The following is a 24,393-nucleotide window of genomic DNA, read 5'->3' as shown; positions in this document are numbered from 1 at the left end:
AATATAAAGTGAACTTCTTACTAGATATCATTGTCCAAAAAAGTTTGAAAAACTCTCTGATAGAGGAGGTAGTCCCACACCCGAACACGCACAAACCCAAGACAAAAAGACCAGAATCAGGAGCAGCTGGAGATGGGAAGCTTTTCCAGAAGAGAAAAGATAGGAAAGTAAGGTTGTGAAGGGGGAAAGCAGAGAGTGAGGACCTCTCTCAATGTACCTCAAGAGTTAGGAAATTCTCCTAATATCTAATCTAATCCCTAAACCCATGGATGTGTGCTCTGCCCTGCAGCACACCCACCCCCTCACGGGGAAAACCATGACCCCTTCTCCATGTCACCACTGAGTCAGTCATGACAGCAACTAGGACAGGAACCACTGGTTGAGTCCAGGCAGCGTTAAGGTCAGCTGGGCCAGGGAAAGCAGCAGCATCAAGCTGAGTTCAGACAAGGCAGGGGGTCCTGACTGTGGGCCTGCTGTGGGCCAGCCTGTGTGTGCCATGGTGACAGAGACCAGGTCAGACAGTGTGCCTGCCCTTGGGGAATATAGATTTTAGTAAAGCAGGCCACAGAAACACACAACCAGAGAGTGACTCAACAGCAAAAACACCCCACATGCGCAGAGCCTGCCAGTTGTTGTAGAATGTCAGAGCAGAGAGACCTAAGAGGTCATCTTGTTCAGCACCCTTGTTGCACAGGACCAGAAACTGAGGCCCGGGGAGGGAAAGCAGAGCACACAGCAAGGATGGGACAAAAATCCACCAAGCCAGAACTCATTTCACCCTCCACTACTGCGAGCCAAAGAGCCAGGAGGCTAGGATGGAGACCCACCTACCTACCCTCACAGTCCCAACAGGTGCATGAATGCTATCCTCTACCCATAACATTTACTAGACACTTCCCAGTGCCAAACACTGTGTTGGGTGCCTCAGAAACAACGCATAATCCCCTCCAGGTAAGAATGGAGTGCATCTGTACCTGCTGCCCCCGCCCCCCAGGAAAGGAGACTAGCTCTATGACCTCCCTGGCTTGCTCCAGACACTTATTACTATCAGGAAGTTCTCAGGTCCAACCTCACTCCTTCTTGCTGCAACATCAGCTCAGTTTCTCTTGGCTCCAGAGGCAGGACAAGGCAGGAGGTCCTGGCCTGGCAGGTAGGGAGGGTGCCTAGGCTCCCCAGGGCTCTCTCTGGCTCCTGAGTCAGCCTGTCCCTTGCTCTGACGACTGCCTGCCCAGGTGGCACGAAAGTCCTGAGAGCTGTGGCAGCAGAGCTTGTAGGTGGAACGGGGGTGGGGGAGAGAGAGAAGGGGACCTGCAGGGAGATGTTAGATGGGAGCGAAGGGGGAAGAAAATTACCCACTGCCCAGCTTCTTTTTTTTAAGGTTTTATTCATTCATTTTTAGAGAGTGGGGAAGGGAGGTAGAAAGAGAGGAAAAGAAACATCAATGCATGAGAGAAACATCGATCAGTTGCCTCTCTTACACTTTCAACCGGGAACGTGACCCACAGCCCAGCCTTTTGCCCTGACCAGGAATCGAACTGGTGACCTTTTGATTTACAGGACAATGCCCAACCCACTGAACCACACCAGTCAGGGCTGCCCAGCTTCTTAAAGCCTATGCTGCTGTTTTAAAGATATGAAGGAAGAACATCCTAAAGTTCATGACATTTCCTTTTTTATACAAATAATACAAATTCCCTGTTGAAAATTTTAAAACAACAGGTAAGAAAATAAAATTAGAAAAAATAAAACTCCTTCAAAATACTACCACTTAGTAGTGGTAATTATTTAGATTTTGGTGCATAATTTTACAGACTTTTTTGTATGTAAATACAGGGCTCAGCAGAACCCTGCTTCAGTGTGGCTGGTAGGGTAATAATATGGGTGTAATAATTTATAGTTTTAATTTGAATATTTCACCTAAAATGTCATATGGTGTGCTTAAGTGTGATATTGCTATGTTACAGAATTACATGCTTAAGATTTTGTAATAAAAAGGGGTTTTATTTGTGCCAGACCCTGTATCTTTCAATATTCATTCAACCCATATTCATAAGATAGTTTCAATGTGCCAGGTATCTCTAATTCTAGAAAAAAAGCACTAAACAAAACAGATAAAAATCCATGCCCTTATGAAGTTTGTACTTCGTGACTATGTGTGTATCTATGTGTATATGCAGTCAAATCCTCCATATTCATGGTTCTGCATCCAAAGATTAAACCAACCTCGAACTGAAAATATTCAAGGGAAAAAAATGTTAAACTGTTGCTGGTGTGTATTATGTATGTAATCAGGCCTATGATGATTGCATCTGTGCTGAACACGTAGACATTTTTCTTGTCATTGTTCCCTAAACAATACAATATGGCAACTATTCACATAGCATTTACATTGTATTAGGTATTATAAGTAATCTAGAGATAACAAAGTTTATGGAAGGATGTGTGCAGGTTACATGCAAATACTATGCCATTTTAAATAAGGGGCTTGAGCATCCATGAGTTTTGGTATCTTGGGCAGGGTGGTCGTCCTGGAACCAATCCCCTCTGCAGACACCAAGAGGCAGCTGTATATTCATATGCCTAGTATAGTCTACAGTAGTGTAAGCACCATTTATTCATACAAATGTGTATTTCCCAGAACTGGAATCATATTACACATACAGATTTATAGCCAGTTTTTCTAGGTCTGTGTCAGTAAACATACTCTCAGATTATTGTGAATGATTCAGAATATTCTTTTGTGTGGTTTCTCAGGGCTTTTTGCCAAGTCCAGTGTCTGATTTCTTTCCCATAGGAGACATGAAACTTGCTCCAGGAGCCCCCTCTGAATATGCATGTATATCACACACACGTACACACACACGTACACACACACACAGGTGTGCATGCACACACTGTAGCCTGTGGGAGCCAGCCGCTGCTAGTGCAGCCTAATCTATTCCTGGTCCGACACATCTTTCCAGAATTTTCCAGGCCACAGACCCATTCCCTTCATTCCCTCCAAGGCAGGAAGGAGCAGGAGCCTGGCTTCTCCCACTCTTGACTCCCTCTGCAGGCGGCTAGGGCTCTCGCAACTGGAATGGGGCCTGGGAGCTGCACAGGGGGAGCCAGCCCTGTTAGCAACATTTGGACGGGAAGCAGGGGCTGATCATGGTCTCTCTGAAGTACCTTCTCGGCCGCGCCTCCATGGTGCCTGGAGGAGGCATAAGGCCCCCAAGTGGGGACCTAAATCACCAGTGATCCCTGGGAGTTTTTCTGGACTTTAAGAAGTCCCAGCTGGCCCAGGGCCTAGCTGGGAAATCCACAGTAAGTGGACATCCTGCGAGCTTGTTCCTGGGATCCTGCAGGTGCCTTGGGCAGAGCACAAGTGTGAGGCTGAAATCGAGCCAGTGGTTGAGAACAGGGGTCAGACTGGCCAGGGCTTAGATGCTGTCTCTACTACTGACTACTGTGTGGCCTCCAGCAACTGCTTCAACCACTCTGTGCCTCCACGTTGCTGAACATAATTTCGCAAATAATAACTCCTGTTTTATAGCATTGCTGTGAATGTCAAACAAGATGAAACAAGTAGAGTGCTCAGAACAGTGCTTAGCACAGGGTAGTGTCCACCAACAAATAGCTTTTATTATTATTATCTTCTGAGCCCACCTTCGACAACCAGGCCTGGCCTTCTAAATGGTGGCTTTGCTGGGACTCTTCTTGCTATCACTGTCATCAGAGGTCAATCATCCCTTCTGACCTCCTGGGACGAAGAGAGAGTAAGGACATGTGTGTGAACATGTATGTGAATGCTTGTGAAGAGTCTATTGAATGGAGCTTGTAAATGAATGCGGGGGAATGAGTGTGAATGTGCAATGCAGGATGATAGGGGCTCACGTAGGACCATATGTGCACGTACCAGTAAAAGTGTAGTGGCTATGAAAGTATAGTTTGCATGTGAAGGTGCAAGCTAGTTGTGTATACTAGTTGTATAGTACAAGAGTGGGAGTGTGAATGTGTGTGAGAGAGAGAAGGTATAAGGGTGTGAGTGTGTAGTGGGCTGGTGTGTTATGAACGTGTAAGGGTACATGTGTGTATGAAGGTTGCACGTGAATGTCCACATTCCCCAGCCTCACCCCAGGCACATATCTCTTGGAGAAGAGGATTCATCGGAGACAAAAATTCCCCATCCTGTAGGAGACACTGTTTGTGACTTGACAGGGAAGAGCCTCGATGTTTTTCTCTCCAGTAAGCTTTCGAGTTTACTGGAGAAAAGCCTCAACAGAGCCCAGCCTTAAACCCGCCCCACGGATCGAAACTCAGGAAAGGAAACAAGGGCCAGACTTCCCCGCCCTACACCTCCGCCTGCCCCCGCCTGGGAACGCACCCACATCTCTCTCCCCACCTCCCACTCGCTGCCCTGCGGAAGCCCACACCCTCCCCCTGCTCTCCCCAGCCCCTTGGAGGGCTCCGGGGCAGCTTCCAGCCCCCAACAGAAAGCTTAAGCCTCTCTCCAGGCTTGAGAGCACTTTGCCTACCTGTTCAGGCAGGCCCTATCGGGGCAGCGGCAACTCCCTGTCAGAGAGGAACTGTGGCTGCGGCGGGGGTGTGAGGGCCAGCTTCAAGGCCCCCAGCCAACCTCCTCTCAGGAGGCAGGCACCCCACCCCACTCTGCATCCCCTAAGAAGGCAAAATCCTGATAGAGGACGATGTCTCAGAGAGAGAGGCCACTGGAGGCAGGAACTGGACACGAAAAGGGGCCTTCCTTTCATTTAGGGGCTCTGGAGAAGACCTCTCTTCCAGGCAGTTGTCTCAACTGTTAATACTATTACATGCACTAAGAATAATTATCACTTAATGCATAACTGCTGCATCCCAGGTGCTTTACATATCGTACCTCTAATTAACCCATTTATAGATGGGGAAACTGAGGCTCATGAAGGTTAAACAACATGTCTTAGGTCACACAATGAGTGGTGGCAGAGCCAGGATTTGAACCCTGGCCTGCCTATGAAGCCTGGACCCTTTCTCAGACCTGCGCCTGCACCTGCCTGTCTGTTCCCAGCTGGCACAGGCACCTCTGCTCTTCCCCCTCCACTAGGAGGTGGGGGAACCCGAAGAACCACAGACACATGCTCAGGACAACCAAGGGGATCATGGGCTGGGGTGGTTGTCAGTCCAGAGGAGAGGAGCACGGAGAAGCCTCAGGAAGCAAGGGGGATAGACTGCTGAGTGGAAGGGATTGAAAGTGGTGAAGAAGGAGACCCATGCCTCTGCGACACCTGGCCAGGAAGGGCAGGTGCTTTGTTGCATGCAGTGTGGCAGAAGAGCGAGGAGTGTAGATGATAGAAGTTGAGGCCTGGTGGCTGAGTCCCCAAAATACCTGTCTGCTGTGCCATCCCTGCCCTAAGGAGGCCTGGGCTATCTGCCTCATGGTCCCTGCGGGGCCAGGAGACTCCGACCTCAAGGAGCCCCCGACCTCAAGGAGCCCAGGTGCTGGGCAGCTGAGCACCTCCAAACTCTGGAATGTGCCAGGGCCTCATTCCTCCAGCTACCTCATCCCCAGCACCATGGAGGAGCACTCAAATCCCTGGGCCTGTGGGGAAGAGAAACTCAGTGGGACTCCAAAGTGACCAGCCAAGGTGCCCCAAGGGCCAGACACAGAGAAGGCGGCTCCCAGCTGAAGATTCAGGAGAGAGAAAACAGACAGGGGCCAGGGAGGGTGCGGAAAGTGGGAAAGACAGCAGGGCAGGGTGAATGAAGGAGAAAGCAGTAGGGAGAGACACTGGGATTAAGGGCGCCGTGGGGGCAGGGGGTGGTCTTTGCAGAGGTTGGGGCAGAGCACTTGGAGGAGGAGGATGTGCAAACCTCACCTGGTGCCACGCCCAGCCCCCCCCCCCCCCAGCTTCCCCAGGCCCAGCCAAATGCCAGGGAGAACCTGTGTCAAAAACCCAGGAGACGGTGAGCATCACTTCCATGCGGCCCTCTCTCTCTGGGACTCAACTCCAGGAAAGTGACAAGTGTCAACTGCTGTTCCCAGGTTCCTTAAAGACCCTTCGCAAGAGAAAGGTACAGAAACTGCATCAAAGCCCCTTTTAAACTTCCCTGGGGAGCCTGGCCCACCATCAGGGTAATGGGCCGGTGCTGCGCAAAGGGGACCGAAGTCAGACCCCGGACACTATTGAGGAAAGGACAAAGTAAACGAGCAGTGGGACTGGGTGCAGGAGTCCCAAGCCAGACAGAGAGAGGCTGCCGCACAGAGGCGGGGAAACGCTCAAAATGCTTCTTAAGAGGCCTCCCCTACGCCGGACCCCCAGGATACCACAGGGCAGATCTGAGCCCCCATCTCCGGATCCTCTCAAGAGGATTCTGCCCAGAGAATGGGGCAGGAGGTCCTGTCTCATTCTGTTGAAACCCATTGGACACTGATTTGTGAGGAAAAAAGGGAGAGACTGGAAAACATTAATGCAACCCGGGGGGAACCATCTATACATGAAGATGATGGTCCCTGCCGGTTGGCTACTGGGACAATTACGTGAGATCTATGCGGGGGTGTCCAACCTGTGGCCCACGGGCCACATGCAGCCCGGGATGGCTATGAACGCGGCCCAACACAAAACTGTAAATTCACTTAAAACATTATGAGTTTTTTTTGTGTGTGAGTATGTGTCGCAATGTATTGAATGTGTGGCCCAAGACAAGTCTTCTTCTTCTAGTGTGGCCCAGAGACGCCCAGAGATGCCCAGAGGTTGAACATCCCAGAAAGCATTTATCACACACCTGGCAGTTTGTTACTAGGAGCAAGGGAGCAGCAAAGATGGGATCCTAACAACCATGGACACACACAAAACTGGCAGACAAAGTCTCTCGGCACCCCAGAGCCACCAAAGGGCCCAAACACCCTCTGGCTCTGGTGAGGGAAGGAGAGCTGGGCTCTTTTGCATGTCATTTGCATGTGTTCTGTCTTGCCACTGGCACTTGTCACTCCTGTCACTTCAGAGCCTCTGGGTCCCTCATTGCCCCGTCCCTTCCCCAAGGCCCTTCCTGGACCCCTGAGGGCTGGAGGGCCCCGAGAGAGAAGAGAGCCCGGGTTGGGGCAGAGGTTCTAAAATGGGACCCAGCGTCTGCCCAAGACTTGTCCTGCAGACGCCGGCAGGCAGCCTGGCTTCGGGCGACCCCTACAGGGCACTCCGAGAACAGACAGGGAGGGACAGGCAAGCACTGGCTCCTCCCCATCCACGTGGGTCCAGCCGCCCAGCCCCTTTGCCTCCAATGCCCCCTGCTGACTGCAGCAAGAAGTCTGGAAGCAGCCCATCTGCAGATCCTGATAGAATCCAGAAACCAATTAGCCAAGGGGGTCAACGTGAGTCGTCGCAAACACCAAAGCTGCAGCACCGGGGAGCTCTGGGCTGTGGAGCAGCGCCCCCCTAGACACCGTCAGATCTGCACCCGTGCCCACGTCTGGCACCACACCCCCCCTCCCGCAGCCCCGCAATGGAAGGGGTCAAAGTTTTACTTCTGAAAGAATTTGGGGGACAGAGAGAAGTGTGAAAAAGCAGAGAGAACCTCATACAGCCTGTAGTGAAAGTGAACCAATGACAGCCTCTCCAGCTGGGGCCTCTCCCGGCAGGGCTACAGCTGGCTGGATTGAGGTCAGGCCAGGGTAGGACTTCCCCACAGTAGTGGAGCTATTTGGGGGCCCCTTAGAAACCCCCAGCTCCCTTCCCATTCATTAGTTCTGCCTGTCCAGTTTAGCTAAGAAGGAAACAACAGGGAAAATACAGCAATGGCAACGTTTGACTAGGAGGAAAAATGTCAAAAATGCTCTGATCCTGCAGTTTTCTTGTTGACGTCTACAGGTGCTCACAACCCAATCTTCCCTGTTGAGCTCCCTCCACCCGCCGCCCCTGCCTTGGTTGGGCGTGTGAATGGGGGCAGAGGAGAGGGCAGGGCAGAAGGGCGTGTGTGTGAACAAGTGAAGTCATCCTCTCTGGGTGGCTCCTTTTAATTAACACCCTAAAAAACTCCCAGCCAGCAAAAGTGGGTCTTGCCAACTGGGAACCCCACCCTTCTGGCTCATGCAGGCCCTTGGGGCTGAAGGGGGCAGGAAAACTGAGAGCAGGGAAGGACGGGGTCTGTTGAAGGCCTGGGTATTGGAGCAGCTTTCCCAGTCCTGAGAGGGCACAATGACAGGGTCAGCTGGCCTCTGGGGAACCCAGATTTGCTTTTTCTGGAGCAAGAGAATAAAGGTGGACAAGGCACTGGCGCCCCCAGTTGCCCCAGGAAGGCCAGCCCCTGAAAGTGTCCCGTGGTCCAGCCCTGGAGGATACCCTATAGGACACTACACTTAGATCTGGGCCAGGGGAAGACATGTGAGCCTCTCCCTCTGGCCATTCCAGTTGTAACCAGCATTCAAACAAAGAGTCACTTCATGGAATCTAGTCCCCATGGTGGGAATCCATAAGCTTCCTCCACGACGGGAACAGAGCAACCTTCAGGCCTCTTCCCTCAAGACCTGTACGCCCCCACAGTCCAGAGGCCACTTCTTAGTCTCGCCCATGTTCTTCCTCTCCTTCAAAACCCTTCTCCAGGTAACTGCCTAGTAGGCCTCCGGGAGCCCAGGAGACCCTTCCAGTGTGGTGTGTTCAGGCCCCACGTACAGCACGCATCTCTGTTGTCTGGATCTGACCCTTCCTCCCCCATCAGGCTGGAGTTCCAGGGCACCAGGTCTGAGTCCTCTCCTTGCTTGTCTTCAATGCCAGCTCTTAGGCCCAGAGAGCCACTGGAGGGGCGTGGGCTGCTCACTATGAAAAAGGACATGGGAGAAGGGGTGGGTGGGGGCCCTGAGACCCAGAGCTTTGCAGGATGAGGAGGCAGGAGCCCCAGGTTCCATCCCATGGCTGCTTCCACCAAATCACTGTGTGACCTCAGACACGGAACCTCCATCTCGGGTTTTGACTCAGTAACCTTGGGAGCCCCTTCCAGCTCTGACAGCCTCTTCTACCAAAATGATCCAGTATCCAAGGCAATGGGAGTGTTAAGTGGAAGGCCAGGCTGGTGTGGCCATGGTTGCACAGGAAAGGACTGTCATGCCCAGAGCTGGGGGCAGGGATTCCGTCCAGCTTTCCCTGAGACTAGAGAACCATTTTCAAATGTCCCAGGTCGGGTAGGGGCAGGGGCCAGGCAAGGTAAGCCAGCTGAGTTCTAGAGAGCCGCTTCACAACACTCTCCCTAGTTAAAAATACTGCAGTGTACACGTCATTTGCTAGGAGGATAGATCTCATACTAGGTATTCTTAGCACAGTAAAAACAAAACAAAAAGCAGAGAGAAGCTATCTGAATCCTGCCCAGAGCCCACTGGGATCTGAGCCCAGGGGCGCATCTCCAGCTGCAGGTGGCCCTCCTGTGGCTGCTTCCAGGGCCCAGCAGCCAAATCCTACAACACTGACCTCCAGAGTCCAACAGCCCAGAGAAGGGGTGGGGACAAGGCCACCCCTGCTGACCCCCAAACCCTACCCAGAAAGCCAGACCATCATGCCCCCCCCCACCAACCACATGGGGCCCACATTTTCTGGGGCTCAGCTTTTGGGGAGAGGGTGGGCCTGATTTTAGGTGACAGCGGAGAAAGCATGGGGTGACTGCTCTCGGGGAACAGAGGGGCGTGTTGAAAGAATGAAAGCGTCCTCTCCCTGGGGCTGAGTGGGAGCCAGAGCAGAGCGGGCACCGCCCGACGCGGAGGCCTCCGCCCCCCCACCCAACTGGGCCAGCTGTTCCCATCACACCCTGGGCAGTAAAACTCGCTTTTATGATAGTTGCGGGGGTTGCTGTTTTCCTTGGGGGTTGCTGTTTGTGTCTGTGTATCCACATGCAAACACACCTGGTCCTTGCATATGTATTGATGTCTGATGTTTGGTGTGTGTCAGTGTGTGTCTGTGCGGGTCGGATGTGTGCCCATGAGTGTGTTTGTGTGAGTTTAGCCATCCCTGTGGGTCTGAGACATAGATCGTCATAGCCACTGTTTATTGAGTTATTACAATTTAACAGGCACTTCCCAGTTGTTTCCTTTAATCCCCAACCCTATAAGGAAGGTATTCTAGCTCTCTGCATTTTAGACAGAGAAATAGAGAGATTCAAAAATCCACCCAAAGTCAGATGACTAGTAAGGGACAGGGCTGGGGCACTTGCTGAAAATGCTTGTGTGTGTCTTCTCATAGACATGAGAATCTGGACTTCATCTCTGCACCCCTGTGTGTGTGTCTGTGTGTGAGCAAGGTCTCTACCTGCTCTGGGGAGTCTGTGCATATCTGCTTGTGTGTCTGTGTCAAGGCCCAAGCCCTGGCCAGCCCAGGCTCAGTAGCTGGGGTCCCCAGAGCCTTGGAAACAATGACCCTCCCCCCCAAAAAAGCGACTATTTTCTAAAGCAGAAAATAGAGTGTAGTGTGGCTAACTCTGGACAGAGAAAGGGGACAGAGGCTAAAGAGGAGAGAGAATCTGGGAAGAGCTCAGAGGGCAGCAAGAGGGAGGCAATCCCCCCTGTCACCAGCAGGGCCACCCCTGCCCCTAACTGGCAGGTGGGAGGGCAAGGAGGGGCGCCCTGGGAGAGGAGCTGACTGACTCCTTGGCTGGGAGCTCTCGTCCCTGTGAGCCCTGTGTTCTGTCTGCTACAGCCTCCCTCCGGAGACACCAACTATGGCATCTGGCTGTGTGCTGGGTGCTGGGTCAGGGGTCGACCCAGCTGCGAGGGACCCTGGGAACCGGGAGGCCGGCGGCCGGCGGCAGGGGCGGGGCCAGAGTGGCAGGCCGGGTGGCAGCCGCCGATTGGCTGGCCCCCCGAGCTCCCACGGCCTCCAGGCGGCTCCAGCCCAGCGGGGTGACTCACCCTCCTCCCCACCCTGGAGCTGGACAAGCGCCAAACTGCTTCCACCCAAGAGCCCAACTGCTTCCACCCAGGACCCGCCCGCTAATCTGGAACAACCTGACTCAGCAAGGGGAGCGGGACCTGCAAGCCGCCCTGTTTGCTTCCTCCCTAGGGGCAGAAGGATGGGGTAAAGGGGAGGGGGTCGGTGGTGGGACACAGTGGAGGACGTGTCCGTCCCTCTGAGAGCATTGGGCCCTCTGTAGAGGGGAACAATCCAGTGTCTGAGCTTGGGGCGGTGGAGACTTCTGTCCCTCTGAAATGGGAAAAGTTGTGTGCCTGACCTTCAGGGATGTCTCTATGTCCCCCTCTCTTGGATCTTTGTGGGTCCGGCTGATAGACTCTGGACTTTGGGAGTCTGCATGTTGGTCCATTTGGGGTGACCACGATTTCAAGATCATTTCAGCACCCCCACCCCTGGCAAACACACCTGGAGGCCCTCTCTATTTCTCCAGCTCTAGGCCTGCCCGCCTCCACACTGCGGGGCCCCTCAAGGTCAGGGACCAGGTGCCACACTGCAGTCAAGCTCAGGGTGCCCCTTCAACCCCGATGGCCCTTTTCTGCAAGATCTCACAGTGATCCTAAAGTGATCCCTTACAACGACAAGGACCCACATTTGTTCAGAGATCGCTGTGCCCCAGGCCCTGTGCCAGGGGTGTCATGCCCTATCTCATCTATTGCTTCTCAGAATAACCCCAAAATTAGAGGAGAAACTAAGGCATGAAGAGGTGACATAGATATAGTGTGTGAGAGTCCGGATTTAAACTAGGTCTGCTGGCTCTGAACAGTATGCTCTTTCCACTGGCTTTGGCTGCTCCCTAAACCCCTGCCTGGTGGTGGCCTCCACCTGGCCCCATGACACTAAAGCCGACTGGGGGGAACCATCGCTCCACAGCGAGGCCCAGTTCTCAGCTTCGCCCAGGGTTTCCCGGGCCAGGGAGGGTCCCTGGCAGCTGTGAGAAGGAGTGGGGTGGGGACCAGGGAGGGAAGCAGAGAAAAGCTGTGTCAGCACATGTGGGCTTTAGAGGAGACAATAGGATCTATGTGCCAGGTCCCCAGCACGGAGAGGGCTGGGGAGGACTCTGTCAGCTCAACACACACGTTTCATGAGACACGCGCACACAGTGATCATGGAACTCCCACCCCCAAATACAATACCCGATTGTTTGTAGGGGTTGTTGCACACAAACGCACACATGGGAATGTGTGTCACACTTGCACATGCATGTTTCATATGCTACACGTATGGGATTTAGGATTGCTACAAGCATGTATCCGAGGCATCAGTGGAGCGGTTACACATAGATTCCTAATGGTTTAGGAGTCATTATACACACACTGTCAGAACCACCAAGAAGAGGGTCATGGGGAATGGGAAGAACATGTGAATTTGTTGCAGGAACAGATTGGTCCCAGGGCCTGGCTAAGCCCCAACCCAGGAGGCCCGGACCCTTCTCCTCCTCACACTCACTCACCCTGGACAGGCCACTGCCAACCACGGCCCCGCTGCTCTCTGGGCCCAAGATCTGCACTATTCACATACGCACAGAGGAGACATGCGCGCGCGCACAGGCCTTAGAGAAAGTTTGCATCAATAGATATCTTCCACAAACGTGACATACGGAAGCCACACAGGCTGTTCCAATGAGGACACACACACAGCAGTCATGGGGGCACACAGCCTTCCCACAAACACACATCCCTGCAAGACCCTCATACTAACATGCCCAGGTGCCAGTCACCCACCCATAAAACTACCATGGGCCTCAGACAGACCCATGGATACATGCACACAACAAGGGAGCCATACAAATGCACACGCAAATCAAACACACATACAAGAATGGGGGTAAGTGTGCATAAACGGCCTCCCCAACCCCAGAGAAATCCCCCCAGCACAGGCCACTGCCCCCCAACCTTCCATCTTGGCAAAACACAGCTCAGGCTTGTCCCATCAGTTCCATCCCCTCCCTGGTCCAAGACAGGCCCTGCCCTGCCTGCCCCAGCCTGCTTGGGTGGGGCCCTGCCTGCTCCCAGCGCCAGCTGCCAGCTCAGCACAGGGCACAGTGCCCCGTGCTCCTGGCAGCCGTCCCCGCATGTTGCCAGCTCCACCCCCTCCTCCTAGGCCTGCCACCTCAGCATCTAGGACCCAGCCTGGGCTCCACCCAGCCCTTTTCTGCAGACAGTGGGCAAGGTGCCTGATGCCCAAAGCTGGGGTCTAAGAAAAGGGCCCTGCTGGAAAGACCCTGGGGGGGAGACACAGCCCAGCAGGGCCTCCCACCACCATTCCCTGGTCCCTTCCTCCACATTGGGTCCCCACAGTAACAGGTCACTTCCTGACTGCAGCGAACAAACACACGCAGAGCTACAGCTCCATCTGTACTGTCCAATAACCCACAGGCGTCCGTCCATGCACCTGGGCTTTCAAGCGCGTGCGCACACACATGCACGCAACACGACCAGCACTCCTCACACTCCTGCGACACACAGCCCTGAACACACAGCCACTCGGGCATCCACTCCCAGCCAATCCCGCCCAGTGTCCCCACACCACCAGCCATACACACCCCCATCCCACACACATGGTTTCCTGCGGTGTCCACAAAATAGACAGTCGAAAACAGTGCCCACGCGTGTCCAGTCACACAGGCTCACGTAGCATCACTAGGAGTTTATAACTGTGCCAAACAGTTATGGTGGAGCTGGTCCTAGGTGACGGGTCTCTTCGTGCCCCTGACTTGTGTTTGCAGTTCAGGACATTGGGGTGCGCTTCATTTCATCCCTGCTCTGTCCCTGCTCTGGAGATATAATAGTCCTGGCTGGAGCAGCGGGCTGAGAAATGTCACCCCAGAAGCCATGCCTTCTCCCAAACCAGCCCCCCCAACCCAGGCATGGGTAAGAAAAGCAAAACTGGCCATGGCATGAGTACAGGGCCCTAGGGACTCCATGACCCCTGAGGTGGGCTGGGGAAGAGGGGCAGGCCCTGGGCCTGCTGCCCAAGGAGGGGGCCGTGCAAGGGCCTGGCAGGGTGGGTGCTGGGGGAGGAGGGGCAACGACGAAATGGCGGCAGAGGCATCTGGGACAGGGCTGGGGTCAAAAAGCTGTAGAGCTCCTGCAACCAAGGTGGGGAGGCCCAAACCCTGGGGCGGAGACAGGCAGAGGTCGGAAAGCCCGCAGACTCTCTCCTCCCCGTTCCCCTCCCTCCCTCCCTCTCCCAGTTTGAGAGTCAAGCAACTGGCATTTAAAAGTACCCACTGTGGGCATCAGGGGCTGGCCCCGCTCTTTCTTGATCTGGATGCTGGTAGCATGATGTGTTCAGTGTGCAGACACTCATCAGACAATACACCTATGACATGAGTACTTCTCTGTGTGTATGCTACACTTCAAGAAAAGTATATTTTTATAAAGTAAATCCCCACTGCATAAGGAGCTCTGTGTCTCTGCGTGTGGATGGGAACAGTCTGTCTGTGCCTGTCTGTGCCCGTCTGGGCCGTGCACATACAACCTCCCTCGTGAATCGTTCCTTGTCTCTGATGCCTGAGGCTCTCCATGTGTGCAATTACCACACATACATGTGCGCACACACGGCTCCCTGCCTGTCTTCCCTCTGTAATGGTGAAGCTGCAGCTGGGGGGCAGGGGGCGGGGAGATGTAGTCAGGCCTTCCTTTCATGTAGACAACAGAAATTTACGATCACCAGCTCTGTGCCAGGCAAAGGGAGACAGCGCACACACGGCTCCCTGCCTGTCTTCCCTCTGTAATAGTGAAGCTGCAGCTGGGGGGCAGGGGGCGGGGAGATGTAGTCAGGCCTTCCTTTCATGTAGACAACAGAAATTTACGATCACCAGCTCTGTGCCAGGCATGAGGAGACAGGACACATGCCAGGCAGATTTGGCCTCACCAAGCTCACTGTCTGCTGGGGAGACTGCAGCACAGTGACAAAGGGCCATGTGGGGAGGACAGGGTGGGGGAAGCCCAGCCACTGAGGTGTTGGGGAGGACTTCCAGGTGGGCCGCACAGGAGACTCGCATTGCAGGTGCGGGGGGCGGGGAGAACACACACAAAGAACCAGAGCGGGGAGGGTGTGCAGCTTCCCCAAGGAAACTGCCAGGAGCTCAGCTGCTCGAGCAGAGGTGGGGAGGTGCAGGGGATGGTGGGGGCTGTGGCTGCAGAGGCCCGGTCAGCCAGGGCCTTGAGTGCCAAGCTTAGGGTGTCTGTCTCCAAGAAGGACATCCTCTTTCTACCTCCCTTCCCCTCTCTCTAAAAATAAATAAATAAAATATTTTAAATAAATAAAAGACTAAGCAAGCAGGGAGGAGAGCAGGGAGCCAGCAGCTGCTTTCAGTTCTCTCTGCCTCCTTTCCAGCCCTAGGCTTTTTGAGGCCAGATGTGACATGATCTGAATCCACTCGAAAGGGTGCTGTGGAGGCAGGAGCACTGCCCAGGAGTCCTCACCCTGACTCTACTCAGACGCTCACTCACTTCCCTCACTGAGCTTCCAGAACAGGGTGGGGGGCCTCTGTGCCACTGACCCACAGTGCCTACTGTGTCCCCTCCTCCAGAGCCAGGAGGAGACTCAGAGCCCCTCCTGTGCCTGCTGTGCACATCCTCCTGGGACCTGCCCACCATTACCACCTTCCCCAGCTCCACCTGCCAGACCTCTGTCAGCGTTGCCCTCCCACCCCGGCCTCAGTCACAAGGCAGGAACCAGCAAATGACACCTGGTAGTCTGGCATCCTCTAGTGGAGCATCTGGTGTCCTCTTGTGGAGCACCTGCCACCTCTCACCCGGAACTCAAACCTCCAGTGCAGTGTAGCAGAAGACACACACCTGCAGGAACAGGGCTCCCCCCTTCTGCTTTTCAGTGCCCTCAGCCCCCAGCTTCACACCACAACAGGGGCTGGTGGGTTACCAGGGCTGTAGGGCATTGGTGGATGGAGACTAAAATCCACCCCAAGCTCCACTCACCAAGCCACATCCTGGCCCAAGGCTGCACCCCCCTCCCCCGCCCCAGGAGGATGGAAGCTTCCTCTGATTTGCTCAAAAGCACTAGTGTGCTTGCGGCAATCTGCAACCCACGGTCTGGCTCCTTTAAAAGGACGCCCCAGGCAGTTAGCTCTGCTTCAAGGAGCTTGTAGAGCTGCTTCTTCCCTGCTCCTCTGCTGCCCTCTAGTGGACATCCGATGTACCTCCTGGTCGCGCAAATCCTTCCTTGAGGCTATAGAGCCCATCCTTCAGAAATCCAGGCTGGCTGAGCAGCAGGCTACAGGGAAAGAAAATCCAGGGCTCTCTGTGTCGCTTGGGTCCCCAGCACTGCACTGCCCCTTAATATCAATACTGGACTCCCAGAGTCTGATAAATGGAGACAGGAGCTGGCATTGGAGATTATGCAGCCCCTTTTATCTGCTTCCCCTCCGTCCCTCCTCTGCTGGCACAGGCTCCTACGCTGTGGGAACCAAGTCAAGCCTGTCTGTCTGACCTCAGTCTCCCTACTTTGAACCAGAGCCCAGAGATATGTTTTCTGTGGCTTGTGGTCTTGGCAGGACAGTGTTTTTTCTAAACATTTTAATTAGCTGCCAACATTTAAATGTCAGGAGGTTTTATGTAAAAATCCAGATTTTCAATTTCTGCTGTTGCCAAGTTTAAACTTCTGAACACTCTGGGACCACTTCCCTGCATGTGTACAGCAGGCAGGGGCTGAGTTGAAGAGGCTGCCTTGGGCCTGGTCCCAGTGTTTGGGAAGCCAGGAAAGGATGCAAAAGAAGACCCGCAGCCTCATGCTTTCTCACCCAGCTCCCTTCAGCACCTCGTCCTACCCTGGGAGGGACCTCACCCACCAGACCATGGACACCCCAACTACTCTCCCAAGAGTGTCTGTACCAGCCCAACAGAAGTATAATGTGAGCTACAAATGCAAGCCACATATGGCACTTTCAATTTTCTAGTAGCCACATTCATACAGTAAAAAGAAATAGGTAGAATTGATAGTAATAATATAGAGATTTAACTTGATATATCCAAAATAGTATTTCAGCATGTAATTAATATTTTATATTCTTTTTTCATACTGTCTAAAAAAAAAAACTGACATGCATTTTATACTTACAGCACATCCCAATTCAGACTAGCCACATGTCATGTCCTCAGCAGCCACAGGTGGCGAGCAACTGCCTAAAGGCGCTGGGCAGCTCTAGACACCCCCCCCTCCCCTAGGTCAGTCATCACTTGGCCACTGTTCACAGGAGGCAGGGCCCTGGGAAGAAACCCAAACAGTTCATGGCAGTGAGCTCAGGGCCATCTGGACGGGGACAGGGAGATACGGGCTCTGTCCGGGTGGGGACTCTCCTTTGGCCCCTCGGACTCCTCATGGGGATGGAGGGGCACAGTCAGAGGGTCACAGAGCAGGGCCTGCTAAAACAAGAGCCCCATGGCAGGGGTGCCTTTGGCCCAGGTATTATAAGTCATTCTAGTTTGCCATAGTTCCTACCATTCCCTTTTAATGCCCTGACAATGAAGCTGCGTGATAGATGTCATTTCTATACTTGGGCCATCTTATGATAGATATAACAAGAAAATTAAATCATCCCTGTGTCCATCTTTCAGTCTTCAGTAGGAGAAGGAAAGGCCAACAAGTTCCAAGACAGTGAGAAGCATAATTCTTTGTGGGCAGGTAAAATATCGCCATGTTTTTCCTGTGTAAACAACACTTCTGTCTGAAAGTTCTTACCCCAGATCCACTTCCTCTTTTTCCTTAGCAGTCGGGCTCCTCTGGGCATTTGAATTTTGACCTTGTAAACCAAAACAAAAAAACCTCCAAGTTGCCTACAAGTTGTTCCAATAAGCTTCAAAGGTAGACCAGCAGCTGGAAGAAGAGGTGGTGTCAGGGGAACCTGCCAGTAGCCAGGAGCAAGCAACAGCCGGGAAAGCATTTATCTAGGCACTACTCACAATGGCCTACAGGGGGCGCAAGAAGCATGGGTAAATCACCCAACGACATCAAGGTGAGAAAGACCATACATCCCGCCCTCTTCTCCTCCACCTGCACTGTGCCCACCAGGGTGGTCCAGCCACTCCTTTGTCTTTTCCTCTAATCTCACACATTTCCCCTAAGCCAAAGTGAATGGGCTGATAAAATATTCTGCGAAAAGATCCAGGTTTAGAGCTCCTTGTTCTGATGCAAGCTGTACCACCAAATAGCCAGGCAACCCTGAGCAAGTGACTTCCTTTCCCCAGGCCTCAGGCCTTGTCCCTCACCTATAAAATGAGAACTGAACCTTCTTCACAAAGGGCATGTAGCAATCAAATATAAGCACTTGGGAAACTGCAAAGACCAATACAGAAGTAAGGAATTAAAAACTGAGCAGTGCAAACCAAAAAGTCATCATCTTGCAAACCAAAAAGCCACAGGTTTGATTCCAAGTCAGGACACATGCCTGAGTTGCAGGCGAGATTGAGAGGCAGCCAATCCGAGCATCGGTGTTTCTCTCCCTCTTTCTACTTCCCTTCCCCTCTCTCTAAAAATAAATAAATAAAATATTTTAAATAAATAAAAGACTAAGCAAGCAGGGAGGAGAGCAGGGAGCCAGCAGCTGCTTTCAGTTCTCTCTGCCTCCTTTCCAGCCCTAGGCTTCTTGAGGCTCCCTTGTCACATGGGGGGTGAGTGTGGTGCACTGCAGTGGGCCAAGGACACAGAAGGGGAGACAGAGGGAGAACTTACCCTGAAAGGGCTCCTGAGGGCAAGAGCAAGCATCTGCACTCACAGCTCACAGAACACATTAGCGTGCGTTGCTGTGGTCCTTCCTCACAACCACCCTGGGATGCTGATGACTGTTCCCATTTCACTGGCAGCAAACTGAAGGTCAGAGAGGGGAGGCAGCATGCCCAATGTCACAGATACCCTGAGTGGCAGAGCCAGTGTCCACCCGCACCTTCTGACCCTCCCCCAGCACCTTCCCCACTTCAGTCATGTGTCCCTGTCAGGACATGGCAGATTCATCTTCCTAAAACACTGCCTCCATTGATTCATTTTCTTGTCCTCTACCAAAAAAAAAAAAAAGAAAAAGAAAATCAATGACACCGCTCACTCGGAGATCAAGCACAAATTTCTCAGCTCAACATTCCAGGCCTCCCTAACTCACCCAAATGTCCAAGATTAAAAATGGCAAGGCTAGAATATATCTTAGCCACCATGGAGTTCAACTAAGAGGGCACTGAGGCCCAGAGAGGGGAGGGTTTCCCAGACATCCCAGAGCAAGTCGCGGCTGGATGCGGGGCAGGGTTGGAAGCCCGTCAGAGTTTTCTCTGCTCATGATCCAGGCTCCTCTGGCAGATACACCCCGAGACAGGTTGATATGCTGTTTGCTATATTAGGATTAGCATCAGCTGATAGTAACAAAAAAAAATCCAAATTAACAGTGGCTCAGTCGAGACAGAAGTTTATTTCTCTCTCAGATTCCAGACATGGAAATACAGTTGACACTTGAATGTTGGGGTTAGGGGCACTGACCCCCACACAGTCAAATACCCACTTATATATAATTTTTGATTCTCCAAAAACTACAATTGTCCAGCAGTATCCCAGGGTGATTGGTTCCAGGACTCCCGCAGATACCAAAATCCACAAATGCTCGAGTCCCTCACATAAAATGGCATAGAACAATGCATGCTCTCAGCGCTCTGCATCTGGGGATTCTCAGCCGTGGATCAAATATACGTTTTTGATTCAAGGTTGATTGAATCCATGGAGGCAAAACCTGGGAATATGGAGGGCTAACTGTATTTTTTTTTTAACTGTGAATAAGTGGACTGGCACAGTTGAAATCTGTGTTAAGGATCACAAGGCTAGCATTGCATCCAGTGGTGGCATGGACCCAGGAGCTATCTCTCCTTTGCTCTGCCAAGAATAGCATTCATTCCCCAGTTTGCCTCATGGTCCAAGACAGTTGCTGAGCTGCAGCCATTATGAATGCATTCCTGGTAGCAGAAGGGAGGAGTGAAAGAAACAGCTCACACACTCTCCCTTGACGGACAATTCTTGAAAGTTGTCCGTCACTTCTGCTTGTATCCTTTTGTCACATGGCCATAGCTAACTGCAAAGAAGGCAGAAAAAGGTAGTCTTTATTTTGGGTAACGCTGTGCCCAACTAAAAAGTAGGGTTCTAATTACAGAGGAAAAGAGGGAAGCCCTAGCTGTCAATGGCATACTAAATCACCACTGAGTCTACCATGCTCAACAAGTCCTCACCCTGCCAGGTGCCAAATGCCCAGTCCTTTCTTCCACCCTGCACCTGACACAATGTCTGACTCACCCCGATGATCAATGAATGGTTGCTTAATGACTGGACAAATGAGCTTGACTTTTCTGAAGTATGTATTGTTTTCCTGGGTAAGCTAGAAGTAGTTTGAAGTCAAGAACTCGGACTGAGGTATCTCTGAAGTCACTCTAACATTCTATTCCCCACACTACAGGCACGAGGCACACATTGCTAACACACTTAAGCCAAGAGCCTAACTCTGCTCTTTCCACCCCTTCCCTGGCACTTTTGGAAGGCTGCCTGCTGCCGATGTGGGACTAAGGCCACTTTGCAGGGAGACCCTTAAAAGATGACTACATTGGCTGCGTCTGGATGAGACCTGAGCAAATTAATCTATCTTCACCCAAAGGAAGGAGTTTAAAAAGGATGAACACAGCAGAAAACAAATAAAAAATAAATAGATGACATTCAATATGGAAATGGTTCATGCATTCTTTTCTTTAATAATTTTTTACTGACCACCTTCTATGTACCCAACACTCTGTTAGGTACTAAAAAAAAACAGTGGAAAGCCAGATAAACACGGTGTGTTTCCTGCCCCCTTGGAACTTACAATCTATCAGGCAAGGCTGACAATAACCCTGCTGATGAGGGAATGACTATAACCTACCAGGAGAAAATACATGCTATTTTGAGAACTTATTACAGAAATCCCCGCCCCCACCCCACTCCAGCCTGTGGTGTCTAGAAGACTTTGCTGGGGAAGCTGCCTCAGAGCTACACTCTGAAAGAATGTATAACAAACTCCTAAGTGTGCCTGGAAAAGGCATCCTGTTCCAAACACAGAGAACAGCACACTCAGTGGCCCTGAGCAGGAGGAAACGCGATGTGAGCCAAGCACTGAAAAGCCAGCACCACTGAGTCAGAGAGAGAAGAGGAGGGAGTGGCCTGGAGGAGGCCTGAGAGGTGGGCAGAGGGCCAGGTCTTGGGCAAAGTCCGAACTTAGGGCTTCATCTTGGGGGTTAAGTAGGGAAGTAAGCAAATCTGATTTTTTTTTAATTAGTTGACATTCAATACTATTTTAATTTTGTGTACACCATAGTGGTTAAATATCCATACAGCTCACGAAGCGATCCCCCCCCACCGCCCCCAGTAAGTATCAGTGCACACGGAACCCAAGCAACCTTTCTGTGATACAAGAAACGTTCTGTATTACAGGCATAAAGGTAAGTAGAAATCTGCCGAGCGCTTTCTACATTTTATTGTATCTATGTCATACCACAGCAAGAAAAGAACAAAGGGGCCTGTGATTGGCCAAGACGGGCTCCCCTGTGGGCCCAGAGGGGAGGCGCTGCGACCGGCAGACCCACCAGATCCCTGCTGCTGGAGGTTGGAGGGACTGCTCCTGACAAGAAGGGGGATGTGGGGGGAGTGGCGGACGGGCAGTGTCCTGTTACCCGATGGGGGAAGGGATGAGGCATAGACAAAGTAACTAATACCCACCAAGGTTTGCAAAGAGGGAGCACAGAGGCTGGCCGCGGGACCTCTGAGCGTGCTGGTCCCTGTCCCTCCCTCCCGTTCCTCACAAGGTACCTCTCCATTCCCACTCCCTTACACTCTAGTTTGTCTGACTCTCATCCTCAGCCCTCTTTAAATCCCCCTGCTAAGCCGATTGTGGGTCACTTTTGCCCAGATCACCATGGGCAGGGCAACACCTTGGAATGACAATGTGTGAAGAGCGGCCCATGAATGTTTAAAAGACTCCTCGTTTCATTCCTGAAGGGGAAAGGGGTGGGGAATAAATAATGCCTGGTTCAGCTGGAACGGTCAAATATGAGGCATCTACACATATGGACCTTTTAGAAAACTGAACTTCAGTCCCATAAGAAAACAAGCTTTTTTTTTAATGTCTGTCAAAAATTTAAATATGCATACACTTTGACTCAGCAATTCCAGGAATTATTCAGATATCCTCACCATGTGGGATATGACACGTATCCAAGGTTATTAAATGCAACATTGTTGTCACAGAAGAAGGTTGAAAAGACCTACAAATTGAAGACTGATTAAATAAATTATAATATATCCTTAAGTGGAATATTAGGTTGCTTTGAAAACCAGTGAAGTAGCAACTTACATACTGATATGGAAGGAACAGATGTTAAGTGAATGTCAAAGCAGAACATATAGCCCTGGCCAGGTGGCTCAGTTGATTGGAGCATCGTCCCATACACCAAAAGTCTGAGGGGTCAATTCCCAGTCAAGGCACATGCCTAGGTTGCAGGTTCAATCCCTGGTTGGGGTGCTTATAAGTGGCCACTGCTGGATGTCTCTCTCTCTCTCCCTTGCTCTCTCCCTCACTCCAAAACCAATAAAATCATATCTTCTGATAAGGATTAAAAATAAATAAAAATTAAAAAGCAGAACATATAACCCCACATATAGTATAACACCCTTTGTGAAAGATAAGTATACATGTACACCTATTTAAGGAATTACACATACATACTCTGCCTGAAATGAGTTACAAAGGTAATATTAGTTTCTCTCTTGGAGAAAAACTGGGTGAATGGTAAGGAAAAAGTCTCTATTGTACTTTAGAATTGTACACAAGGACTATTTATTACCTATTCAAAAACAAAAACAAGGTTTACATTTTTGGGCTATGTATGGCATGTGTACATACAATAAATATCTAGTATTGTCCAAAAGTCCTAGATCCAGTCACTTACAGTGTAACCTTACTCCAAGTCTGCATACACAATATGGGGATGTTAGTATCTGCCCCCAGGATCATTGGAGGGTTGGACTGTGATGTAGCACGAGATCTGCCATCAAGCAGGTATTTAAGAAACGGTAGCTCCCAGCCTTCTTCCGTGTCCTCATCGAAAGAATTGGATGTCCACCTTTTACACCTGTTGAAATACTGAAAGGTAGATGAGGGATGGTGTCTCCTGAATGATGAGTGTCCTTGATCACAGAGTAGATGCACAATCAAATGGAAAGAAAGGAAACTCCCTGGGGCTTTCCTGCCTTTCCTGAGCAAACACCTGAGCTGTGGAAACTCTGAGCTGCTCAGTGAGGCCCTTGGTTTCCCAGGGTGCCCATCGCCTGGGGGCGGGGCTCTGATAAGGCAGCAGGTCGTCTCCAGGGAGGATTGGGTGGGGCACAATTGAAAATATTGACTTGGGGCCCCAGTGAACACTAGTTCCCTCTCAACGGGTGCTGCACCTGCCCTGTGCCACCTTAACACCACCCTCCGGGCTCCTGGGACCCAGTAAGAGAGCCAGTCACACACGAACAGTGGGCAGAAGGTTGGTGTTGTTTTATGAAATTTTTATTTCAGTTACAGGCATATGTTTGCAGATTGTAATAAAAATGAATTTCTTATTGCGAGCTGCCAAAATAGTTAGAGAGCCATAGCTCTAGATAATGGTACTGTTAGTTTTTCCATCAAAAAGTGAAGTTCTTTATTGTGACACCGTGGGTGGGAGGGTTTGGGGGAGGCAGAATGCCAGGGAAGCAGCTCCCCTGAGGTGGGCAGCTAGGGAGGCAGCTCCGATGAGCCCTTGGGTGGGGGCCCAGGATCTAGGAAGTCAAGTCCCCAGGGACAAGAGCCCCAGAGACCCCACAGCAGGGCCAGAACCTGAGTGTCCTGCGCCCTGCTCTTCCTCCTACCATACCCTCTGCACGTGCTTGTTTCTTCTCCCCCGGTGTTTGGCAAAGTTCGAAAATGCACCCCTCTCAGCCATGCTAAGGGCTTGTCCACTTTGTCCCATGTTAGGGGGCCAGCTTCTCTGCCCACAACTGTGATGACGGCAGCGGAGCCAAGGGCCACAGACGCCCGCCATATCCTAAACCTGTGCCTTCCCTAAGCCTTGGGGACTGTTTCAAAAAAGCCAGGCAAACTCATTCACACTTACAGAACCCATACGCACTTACATACACACAGCACACCCTCCACATGCAAACAATGCACACGCCCTTTACATACTCAGCTGTATATATGATGGAAAACACTTCCTGTCAAAGGGTAGAGAGGAGGTGGCAAGGAGCAATGTGGGATGGGTATGACCATAAGTGGAGCAGGAAAAGCCCGCTTATCAGTGCCAAGTCCATTACTATCTTGGCTTCTAGAAATTGCCTTGCAATACACCCAGTTGCTCATGGGCTCCGAGCCTCAGAAGGGATGGGAAAACCAGGACTCCTTGGCATCCAGGTGCAAAGGAATGCAAACGGTAAAATG

Source organism: Pteronotus mesoamericanus, unplaced genomic scaffold, assembly GCF_021234165.1.
Source record: "Pteronotus mesoamericanus isolate MK-2021 breed Mesoamerican mustached bat unplaced genomic scaffold, CSHL_Meso_final scaffold_21, whole genome shotgun sequence".
NCBI classification, from domain to species: domain Eukaryota; kingdom Metazoa; phylum Chordata; class Mammalia; order Chiroptera; family Mormoopidae; genus Pteronotus; species Pteronotus mesoamericanus.
The sequence above is the reverse complement of the archived record's forward strand: the minus strand, read 5'-3'. Positions refer to the sequence as shown.